Source organism: Cebus imitator, unplaced genomic scaffold (assembly GCF_001604975.1).
Source record: "Cebus imitator isolate Cc_AM_T3 unplaced genomic scaffold, Cebus_imitator-1.0 Scaffold528, whole genome shotgun sequence".
In the NCBI taxonomy this organism is placed as follows: domain Eukaryota; kingdom Metazoa; phylum Chordata; class Mammalia; order Primates; family Cebidae; genus Cebus; species Cebus imitator.
This window is the reverse complement of record NW_016107843.1, coordinates 875,887-887,821: the sequence shown is the minus strand read 5'-3', so window position 1 is coordinate 887,821 and position 11,935 is coordinate 875,887. Positions and strand designations below refer to the sequence as shown.

General features: G+C 42.3%; 1 non-coding gene across 1 annotated transcript; it reads right to left on the bottom strand.

The window, feature by feature from the left end:
* Positions 1 to 9,713: 9,713 nt before the first annotated feature.
* Positions 9,714 to 9,819, bottom strand: LOC119468910. Its single transcript, XR_005197718.1, has one exon. It is a non-coding gene; the product is annotated as a U6 spliceosomal RNA (small nuclear RNA).
* Between the last annotated feature and the right edge of the window lie 2,116 nt (positions 9,820 to 11,935).

The window sequence follows — 11,935 nt, the reverse complement described above, 5'->3', positions numbered from 1 at the left end:
GGATTGTTTTCTTTAAGAATGTTGAATATAGCCCCCCGACCCCCGCCAATTTCTTGTGGCTTGTAGAGTTTCTGCTGAGAGGTCTGCTGTTAGTGTGATGGGCTTCCCTTTGTAGGTGATCTGCCCTTTCTCTCTAGCTGTCTTTAACACTTTTTTTTTTTTCATTTCAACCTTGGAGAATCTGATGATTATATGTCTTGGGGATGATCTTCTAATGAAGTATTTTTCTAGGGTACTTTGCATTTTCTTAATTTGAATGTTGTTCTCTCTAGATAGGTTGGAGAAGTTCTCACAAATATTAGTCTGAAATATGTTTTCAAGTTGTTTCCATTTTTCTCATCTCTTCCAGGGACACCAATGAGTCATAGGTTTGTTCTCTTTACATAATCCCATATTTTTTGTAGTTTTTGTTTGTTACTTTTTATTCTTTTTTCTCTATTCTTGTATGACTATCTTATTTCAGAAAGCCAATCTTCAGGTTCTGAGATCCTTTCCTCTGCTTGGTCTGTTCTGCCCTTAATACCTGTGATTGCATTATGCAATTCTTACAATATGTTTTTCAGCTCTATCAGGTTAGTTACATTCTTTTCAATACTGGCTATTTTATTCTGTCAGGTCCCGTATCATCTTATTGCGATTCATAGCTTTTTTTGGATTGGGTTTCAATATACTCCTGCATCTTGATGATCTTTGTTCCTATCCATATTCTGAATTCTATTCCTGTCATTTTAGCCATCTCAGCCCTGTTAAGAACCATTGCTGGAGAAGTAGTCAGTTGTTTGGAGGGAGGAAGGAAGGCACTCTGGCTTTTTGAGTTGTCAGAGTTCTTGTGCTGGTTCTTTCTCATCTTTGTGGGTTTATGTTCCCTCAATCTTTGAAGTTGCTGTCCTTCAGATGGTTTTTTTTTTCCCCCCTTTTATTCTGTCTAATGACCTTAAGGATTCTCTTGTGGTATAAGGTGGGTTCAGTTGACTGGCTTCATTTCTGGAAGATTTTAGGGGCCAAGGCTCAAATCAGGACTCCTTGACTGCATGCTCTAACTCTGGGGGACTGGTATTGGGCCCCAACTTTGTTCTCTGGCTCCTCAAAGTTAGGAACCCAATGAGTTGGAGGGGCCCAGGTGCTTCTGGATCACTGGTCACAACAGTCCAATGGGTGGTGTCAGCCAGAATGTTTTATAGAACAGTGGCAGTGGGATCCATCCTCATTTTCATGTGTCAGCAGCAGTGTCAGCAACAGCATGGTGGGGTGCATGCTCATCAGCTGTAGCAGGGTGCTAGTGGGTGCTAGGGTGCTGGCCTCTGGGCAGGTGTTCACAACAGCAGAGACAGCACCACTTGGGGTTGGGAGCAAAGGGGCCTTCTGCTGGTGACTGTTTGTGGTCATTCTGGTTGTAGTGTTAGCATGGGGCCAGGGCACTGGCGAACACAGGACTGTGTATGCCCTTTGTGCATTTTTATGCAGGTGGAGGTGGTGCTCAGCGTGGGGGCAGGTTCACTGTTCTCCATGCCTAGTTTCACTCAGAGATAGTGTTGGCACAGGGGCAATGTGCTGGTAGGGGTGAGGCTGGCAAGCTCGGTGCCTGCCAAGGCTCCAACTGCAATGACAGTATGGCAGGAGCCTGGGGTGGAGTGCACTAATGTTGGCAGCAGTGGCAGGGCAGGGTGCATGTGCATACATGTGATAGCTGGGAAAGAAAGACAAGATCCCTCCATGCCCACACATGCAGGCAAAGGGATGTGGGAGATGACTGTGGGCATAGGGGAAACTGCAGTGGTGGGAGGGAGCAGACAGACTGGTTCATGTCTGCAGGGGCCATTGTGCTGGAGCTCTCTGCTGGCCAGGCACAGTCCTCCAGTGCAGAAGCTATAATATGGGCCTCCAGGGTGCCCAAGGCTACACTGCAAGCAAGTGTGGCCAGGCTGGGGCCCTGGGAGAGACTCAGCAGACAAAGGGTGCTCAGGTTGTTAGACGGATCCCATCTGATGTGAAAGACTACCATGCAGGGTTCAAGTTCAAAAGTTCTGCTGGGGCTAAAGTCTTCTATGGGAGCAAGTCCAGCATAGGGGGATGGGCGTCACTGGCTGGTCTGGTCTACAGATGCTCCCACACAGAACCCTCTGGGCTTGCACAGGCTGGAGTGCTTCCCCTAACACTTCTCTCGGCAGCTGTCCCTGCCAACTCAAGTAACTGTGGTGGTCAAGGGGTGTCCTCCTGCTGGGATTCCAGAAGTCTGTAACAAGAGTGGATTGCTCATTGCCAGTTTAACTCATCCTTTTCCCTGGAGTCACTAGGGGACAAGAATGAGAATTGGTGCACAATAGCCCCATGCAGGGTTCCCAGCTTCCTTCCCCTTCAGCCCAACTTGTGTGTCTTTCCCACATCCACACTCAATGTCTTCCCTCTGAAGATCTGTTAGTAGTGTGCCAGTGGTCCCCGTTCCTCAGTGGCAGCTGTTCCACCTGGCTGCATCTAGTCAGCCATCTTGCCACCAACCTCCAACATTCATTTAAAAGAACACATGAACAAGTGAATCCTTAATAGATACAAATGTTATATCATTTCTTTTTTTCTTTGAAGTTGAATGTTCTTTCTATTCTCCCCAAGTAATTGCCTTAACTTACTTTGTGCTTGAAACATTTTTATTCATCTTGTTATAATTTTCTACATACACCTATATCTATCCCCCACCACACACCTACACATGCATATACATATATATATGCTGAAATTAAATATTGTCATTTTCTGTGACCTTTCATTTGTTTATTAAACAAATATTTGTTGAATGCCCATTATGTGCCAGACATTGTCCTAGTAAATTAAACAGACAAAATTCCCTGCCCTCATTGAACTTACTTTATATTGTGAGAGACAGTCAATAAAATACAAGATAAATAAGTAAAATCTATATAATTTTAGATATTAAAAAGTTTTAATAAGAGAGACAAAGCAGAAAAAGTAGATATATAATGTCAAGTGTCAGCTGGTGTTGACATTTCAGATGAGATGGCCTCTCTGAAAAGGTGACTTTTATATACAGATCTGAAGGAATTAAAGGACCCAGTTACGTGCATAGGAGGGAAGAGCATATCAGATAAAGGGAAAAGCCAGTGCAAACACCTCAAGGCTGGAGCATACCTGTCATGTTTGAAGAAGGGCAAGAAGGCCAATGTGGCTGGAGTCAGAAGGAAGATGGGAGCTCTGGAGATGAGCTCAGAGGTAAGGTTATCTAGATTATGTAGGGCCTTGGAGGATATTTTAAGGATTTTTGGCTTTTACTCAGAGTGATTATGGAGGATTTTCAGCAAAAAAAAAAAATTATTTCATCTGACTTAAGCTTTAACAAGATATTTTTGGATGCTGTGTTGAAAATTGACTGTGACAGGGTGTGAACCAAGACAGGGAGAGCTGTTAGTCAGTGTAACGATTTATTTTATGTGTCAACTTGACTGGGCAAAGGGATGCCCAGATAGCTGGTAATACATTATTTCTGGGTGTGTATGTGAGAGTGTTTCTGGGAGAGATTAACAGTTGAATCAGTAGACTGGGTGAAAAAAATCTACAGTCACTAATGTGGGTGGGCATCATCCAATCCATTGAGGGCCTAGATAGAACAAAAAGGCAGATAAAAGATTAATTCACTCTCTCTGTTTGAGCTGGGACATTCATCTTCTGCCCTTGGACGTTGGCACTCCTGGTTCTCAGTCCTTTGGACTCAGACTGAATTACACCACTGGCTTTCCTTGGTCTCCAGATTGCGGACACCAGATTGTGGGACTTCTCAGCCTTGATAATTGTGTGGGCCAATTTGTGTGTGTGTCTGTGTGTGTGTGTGTGTCCCATTGGCTCTGTTTCTTTGGAGAACCCTAATATGCAATATGCTAAATATCTTTTCTGATTTACTTATAACTTTTTCCCACCCTACTCTGTACCATGGGAGGCTGACCTACATGGATTACATCAGTGGGCAACATGGCCTCTGGCTTCCAGTGGGTTCAACCAATAGGGACCAGTAGTAGTTGAGAGGTAGAGAGAAGAATGAGCAGAAATTTATCACATTTATTCCTCTGGCTTCCTCCCTAGCAAGAGTCACTGCAGATTAGCTGTGCCCCTCTACCTAAGGCCATAACTCCTTTCAGGTAATCCTGCTCCTATAGCTACCCTTTCAGGATTCTGGTAACTGCTCTCTCCTATTTCTCCTTTAGGCCAAGAGGTAGATATGGGAGTTCCCTGATGTGAGTCCCAGGTGCTTCACTATTCCTTGTTAGTTTCCATAATCCTGGCCATACTTTTGTAAACATAGTCCCTTAATTAAATTCTCTTCACTTACCTCTTCAGTATGCCATCTGTTTTCTGTTGGTACCTTGAGTCTTGATTATTTATTGTTGTACAAAAGAAATACCCCAAAACTTACTGGCTTAAAACAACCACAATCATTTATTTACTCATGATTTTGCAATTTAGGCAAGGCTTGGCAGGGATAGTTCATCTTTGTCTCATGTGGTATCGGCTAGGGTAGCTGGGACTGGAGGATCCATTTCCAAGATGGCTCACTCACATGACTGATAAGTTGGCTGTCATCTGGGAGCTCAGCTGGGGCTGTTGGCCAGAGGGTTTGATTCTCCTCCAAGTGGGCTGCCAGTACTTACTGCATAAAGGCTGAGTTCCAAGAGGCAGGAAGCAGAAGCTGCCAGTCTTCTTAAAGCTTAGGTCTCTAGCTGGCACAGTATTGCTTCTATATGCAGTTGGCGAAAGCACTGAGAGGCCAAGCCCAGATTCAAGGGAGTAGAGAGGAGCACAGTGAATTTATGGCCGTCTTTAATGTACCACACTGACTGATGCAGAAGGCTGTTTCCATAATCCAGGTGAGAAATGATGATGGCTTGAACCAGATTGATGATAGTGAGAAGTGGTTGGATCTTGGTTATACAGTTGACACTTGAACAATGTGGAGGTTAGGGGCAATGAGCCCCACCACACAGTCAAAAATCAGATAACTTTTGACTCCCCCTAAATTTAACTACTAATAGCCTACTGTTGAGCAGAAACCTTACAGATAATATAAATAGTCAAATAATACATAGTTTGTATGTTATATATATTATATACTGTATTCTTACAATGAAATAAGCTAGAGAAAAGAAAATGTCATTGAGAAAATCATAAGAAAGGTAAAATATATTTACTGTTTATTAAGTGTAAGTAGATTATCTTAAAGGTCTTCATCCTTGTTGTCTTCATGTTGAGTGGGTTAAGGAGAAGGAGGAAGAGGAGGGGTTCACCTTGCTGTCTCAAGGGGTGGCAGAGGCAGAAGAAAATTTGTGTGTAAGTGGACCCATGCAGTTCCAACCCATGCTATTCAAGGATAAACTGTATTTTCAAGAGAGATAATGGGGTTTGCTGATTAGGTATGAGCTATGAGAGAGAAAGAGAGGAGTTGTGTTAATCTGTGTCTTCTGTAAAGCAAATGCCCAGATGCAATTAAGCATGTAAGCATTTTATTATTATTATTTCCTGTGTGAAAAGGAAACAGGGAAGGAAGCAGGGAAATCTGGGAGAGTCATCAGACCATGATGGAAGTCTTACCCTTGATGAGATGGAGAGGAAGAAAAAGTTGGGTGGAAAAGTCCAAAACCACCATGCAGTCTAAGAAAGGCTTTGCAAAGCCTTTGGAGAATCCTTGAGTCACAGTTGGCCAACAAAGGAGTCCTGTGTTTCCCAGGAATAGATCTTAGTGTCCCTGCCACAATCAACTACTGGTAGGGAGCAGCCCCTAGAAGAGATGACCTCAGTGTGAATGCAGTGATGAATTTCAAGCACAGCATCTGGGGCTTTAGGTCAATTTCACTTCCTGTGTAGGAGGCCTGTGAGACACATTCTCATTGCAGCCTCTGGAGTCAAGGACAACTCTAAGGTTTTCAATCTGAGGAGTTAAAAGAATGAGAATGTCTTAACTGAGCTGGGGAAGCGAGTAGGAAGAGTTGGTTTGAGGAGGCATATCAGAAATATGATTATGGACATGTCAAGTTTGAGATATCTATTAGACATCCCAGTAACAGCATCACATAAGCAACTGGATAAGCATGCCTAGATATCAGGGGAGATTTCCATGTTTCAGAAAATAAATTAGGGACAATAAGACTCTAAATGTTAAGAAAAATCTCTTCTTGATAAAGTTACCATTACTATATTATTAGCACCCAATTGAGTTATCTTTACTGTATTATCAGTTATCATTATTATATATCAAACAACACAAATATATATGCAATTTTGATAAATGAAATAATTATTAAATATAAAAGTAAAAATTTATTGGAAATGCATCTCTTTATAAGCTATATCTGTGGATGAATGTCACTTATTGCTAGAAAGAATTCAGCATCACACTGTGATCCCATTTTTCATACTTACAGGTTTAAGTGCTTATTCACATAAAAATGCAGATTGGAGTAGAAAGAATTTTATTATGGTAACATCATTTGGGTCATTAAACACCTTCTGCATCATATATCGAAGATTCTATAGTAAACTATTGTGAATTTCTTTGGAGACAGGGTCTTGCTTTGTCACTCAGGCTAGAGAGAATTGGTGCAATCTTGGCTCACTGCAGCCTTGACCTCCCAGGCTCAAGCAATTCTCCTACCTCAGCCTCCCAAATAACTGAGACTACAGGCATGCACCACCATGCCTGGTTAATTTAAAAAAAATTTTTTTTGTAGCAACAGGGTCTCACTATGTTGCCTACGCTGGCCTCAAATTCCTGGGCTCAAGTGATCTTCCTGATTTGGACTCTCAAGGTGCTGGGATTACAGGTGTGAGCCACCATACCCAGCCCCAAAATTAATTTTAATTATCAGCTGATGACACTCATAGGTCTCTCAGCAATTTTGATGAAATCAAAGAATTGGATACAGTGATTAGAGTTATTTGCATTGTCAGCGATAGCCCAAATGTGAAATTGTCTCTCTGTTTGATACCTAAAACATTTTTACTGCCCAGGGCAGTACACCAGTGGAAGATTCTGTAAGGTGAGAGGTGGTCCTTTTTTTCAGTAGAGTTGGAGAGAGAAATTGCGAAAAGGGAAGTAGGAAAGGTGGGTCTGCCTATCTATCACAAGTGTGTCCTAGGGCAGATTTCAGGAGAGAAATTATGAAAATTGAATCCCTTAAATCCTTTTGTATACAGGATGAAAAGTCTTCTCATATATCTGACTGATTGGAAAGGTTCTCAGACAATGTACTGGGGTTTTTTTTTTAGAGGGCAATTGGAGTAGTCTTCCAAGGCATATGGGCATAGGAGCACTTTGAGGACCTGAACTGAGAGGCCATGAGTTGGTATAGGGCGAGGTTTTCCTAGCCTGGAGTAAAGTGGTTTTGCTTTCCTGGTGTCTCAGGCCATGCTGAAGAATAAAGTCCAGGTTTAGGCTTGGGTCAAAGTTAGGTGAGGGTATTGGAGAAAGCAAGCTTATGTTGGTGATAAGGGGGTTGCCTGATGGACATGGAAGATGGGGGGCTGAACCCGTTCAAAAATTGAGGCTGGGTGTATGGATTGGAGATGAACTTAGGTTCTGAATCAGCCTTGAAGGGTTGTGTGAGGAGCAGTGATAGTTAGGATGGGGAGGGGGGATGGATAAATTACTTCATCTCAAGAGGTCTGACTTCTTAGATCACCTCTTCCTACTCCCTTGGCATCATAAGGTCTCCTCACAGTGAAGATGGCTGGGAAGCCTGCTATAAGGTGCCCCGGGGCCCGTTACCCCCTTAGTGTCATGGAGAGATCACTGCATTAAAGTCAGGAAGCCAAAATTAAACCTGCATCTATCCCCACTGTCTGTGTGGCCTTTGGAAAAGTCCATTATTAGCCCCAGTTTTGTTGCCTCTAAAATGAGAGCAAAATATTTGCTTCTGCTGTTTTTTAATGTAGTAAAAATCAAAGGTTAATATTGGAATGTGCTTTCTAAATTATTATGCACTGTATAAGTAAAGGCACAAACAATTCAATTTGGTGTCAGTGGGTACCCACTATGTGTCAGGCAGCATGAGGCAGGGAGTGCAGGGGTTAGACATAGAGGGCTGTATGAGGACAGAAACTGCCTAGGGTGAAAGCCAGATACTGATAAAACTCAAAATAAAGGAAAATGAAAGAGATATACTTGCTGTGCTGGTAAAGCAGTCTGGAGACACAAGGGGGAGGTGTAATCAATTTCAGCTCAGGGGATCCAGGAAGGTGTACACGGAAGTGGAGGGGTTTGCCTCCGGCCATGAAGGCTGAGTGGGAATTTGCTGAATAGAGAAGTGACACAAGAGCATTACAGGCTGAGCACCAACAAGGTGGTAATATCAAGGTGTGGAAATGCCTGGAATGTGCAGATGACTGTGGACATATACACTAGATTCTCTTTTTGTCTTTCTTTTTTAAATTTTTATTATAAATTTTTATTATACTTAAAGTTCTGCGATACATGTGCAGAATGTGCAGGTTTGTTACATAGGTATACATGTGCCATGGTGGTTTGCTGCACCCATCAACTCATCATCTACATTAGATATTTCTCCTAATGCTATCCCTCCCCTAGTCCCCACCCCCCAACAGGCCTCAGTGTGTGATGTTCCCCTCCCTGTGTCCATGTGTTCTCATTGTTCAACTCTGACTTATGAATGAGAACATGCAGTGTTTGGTTTTCTGTTCCTGTATTAGTTTGCTGAGAATGATGGTTTCCCGCTTCATCCATGTTCCTGCAAAGGACGTGAACTCATCCTTTTTTATGGCTGCATAGTATTCCATGGAGTATATGTGCCTCATTTTCTTTATCCAGTCTATCATTGATGGGCATTTGGGTTGGTTCCAAGTCCTTGCTATTGTGAATATTGCTGCAACAAACATACGTGTGCATGTGTCTTTATAGTAGAATGATTTATAATCCTTTGGGTATATATCCAGTAATGGAATTGCTGGGTCAAATGGTATTTCTGGTTCTAGATCCTTGAGGAATTGCCACCCTGTCTTCCCCAATGGTTGAACTAATTTACACTCCTACCAACAGCGTAAAAGCGTTCCTATTTCTCCACATCCTCTCCAGCATCTGTTGTTTCCTGATATTTTAATAATTGCCATTCTAACTGGTGTGAGATGGCATCTCATTGTGGTTTTGATTTGCATTCCTCTAATGACCAGTGATGATGAGCTTTTTTTCATATGTTTCTTGGCCACATAAGTGTCTTCTTTTGAGAAGTCTCTGTTCATATCCTTTGCCCACTTTTTGATTTTTTTTTTCTTATAAATTTGTTTAAGTTCCTAGTAGATTCTGGATATTAGCCCTTTGTCAGATGGATAGATTGCAAACATTTTCTCCCATTCTGTTGGTTGCCTGTTCACTCTGATGATAGTTTCTTTTGCTGTGCAGAAGCTCTTTAGTTTAATTAGATCCCATTTGTCAATTCTGGCTTTTATTGCCATTGCTTTTCGTGTTTTAGTCATGAAGTCTTTGCCGATGCCTATATCCTGAATGGTATTGCCTAGGTTTTCTTCTAGGGTTTTTATGGTTTTAGGTTTTATGTTTAAGTCTTTATTCCATCTTATGTTATTTTTTGTATAAGGTGTAAGGAAGAGGTCCAGTTTCAGTTTTCTGCATATGGCTAGCCAGTTTTCCCACCACCATTAATTAAATAGGGAATCCTTTTCCCATTGTTTGTGTTTGCCAGGTGTGTAAAAATATGGAACGCTTCATGAATTTGCATGTCATCCTTGTGCAGGGACCACACTAATCTTCTCTGTATTGTTCCAATTTTAGTAAATGTGCTGCTGAAGCAGCACAGATCCTCTTTTTTTCTTGCTATTTGAAATGCTATTGCCATGAGCACTCATATATATGCATACATTCTTAAAAATTTCTCCAACTATTTTCTGAATATAAATGTTTAAAACTGAAATTAATGCATCAAAAAGCTCCTTGTAGGCACATTTGCATTCATACTACTTACCATATTACCCTCCAGAAAGGTGATGCCCTGTCTCTTGTAAGACGGTGATGGCTTTACCATACTCTTCCCCTGAGCCTACAATTACTTTTTATACCAATAGAACAAGATAACAATTTCTGAGGATGGCGTTTGATCCATGATCTACAACTTGACCACAAACCTGCTTTTCAATTTTGTTTTTATCTCGGAGGTAGTATGCACAGTGGTTAGAAACACATCTTTGGAAGAGGCTGCTTGGTATTGAATCCTGAATCTATTGCTTTATAGATGAGTATTCCTACAAAAGTGACTGAGTCTCTCCCTGCCTTGATTTCCTCATCTCTGGGGGAAGTGGTTCTATTAAAATTTGGGTGGGAGCTCATTTTTTGTTGTCAAATTTTCTTATGTTGATTAAGCATTATGAGTATTATTTTTAGAAATCTTGTAAAATATGAGTGGTTTGTCATAATCAGATGCCATAAGCACAGTGAATCTGAGAGGCACGGGGAGGCTGGCAGAGCAGCTTGGACAGAGGTGCTTGGGGCTGGGGAGGAGAGATGGCAAGGGCTGAGTTGATGGTGGTGAAGATGACAAGGGAAAGGGAACCATATATAAGGATAAGCAGAGAAGGCTAGCAGAGGGAGAGCTCGGCTGCATGTGAATGTCTTGAGGGCTTGAGGCTCCCTTTCCAGTGTGCCTGCTGCTGCGCTCTGCCCACTATCCTTCCAAAGTCTAGGGGATGCGGTGGTTTTCTTTCACTCTGCCTGTGGGGAAAATATTAGGCTGTATTCAGCATGCTAGGGAGAGCTGAATTTTATCGCTAGCTCACTGCACCACTGGTTTTATCCCAGCTTCGAAAGTGTTTTTTAACAGAAAATGCCATTTGGATGAGACTGTCTTTCTCATCCTTCACCTTTGCTCTACCCTTGCTTGTCTTTACTCCTTCATTATTGTATCTCCGGATGTGTACCATAGGTAAGCACCGTGGCACATGCTGTGGGGGACATATATAGGAAACAACATGAACTTCATTCTGCAAGGGACACAGAAGGGTGCCTCCAATCAATCTCTCATTGCTTCTTTCCCCAGAAGACTTCAGAGATCACAGCTTTGACAAGGGAACGAGGGAAGAAGACCACTCTTTGTTGAATTCCTACTGCTACTTGCCAGGTAGCATGCTAGACACTTGTATTGTGGTGTGTCCCCCACCAGATTACTTAAGGGTATATGCTCACTGCTTGGGCCCTAAAGGTTAGGTGAGGAGCCAGGGCCATGGTACCCAGCCGAGGGACAGATGTTCCCAAGAACCCAAACATCCCAGAGAGTATCTAAGAACCTACCAAGGAAAACAGTCCCATCACACACACACACACAGTAAAAAAGAGCCAGAAAATCAGCTTAAAAGCAGCTTAGAGACAGAAAGTGATATAGATCTCTACAGCTGTCCTACTGCCACCCAGGAGTGTCCCATATCTAAGTCTTAATAAAGTCATCTACTCGCCAAGCTGGACTTGTCTGAGTCTTCTTTGGTCTCTCAGCATCTTCCCAGTTTGGGAGGCAGGAGTGGGTGTTACAGTCCCAAGTTTTTCTCATTACAACACTGTATATAAATGTTCTTGTTTAATCCTCTCAATGACTATAGTGGTATTATTATCTCATTTTACAGTTGAACAAATTGTGGCTCAGAGAGTTTCAGTAACTTGTGCAAGGCCATACAGCTAGAGATTGCAAGACAGGTTTGTGTGGCTGACATTTGGCTCCACTCTGGCCTTTTCTATCTTTACCATTGTTGGCCAAAGGACTATGGAAACCCATATTCACCCTTCTGCTGTTCAGAGGATCTCACTTATACTTATTCCTGGAGGGAGGTGAGATTATGGAAGTGAAGTCACAAGCAGAGTTTTCCCACACGTTCTGGTAAGCTATTGCTTCTGAAAGGAGGCATGCACATTGGCTAGTGCTATGAAGGG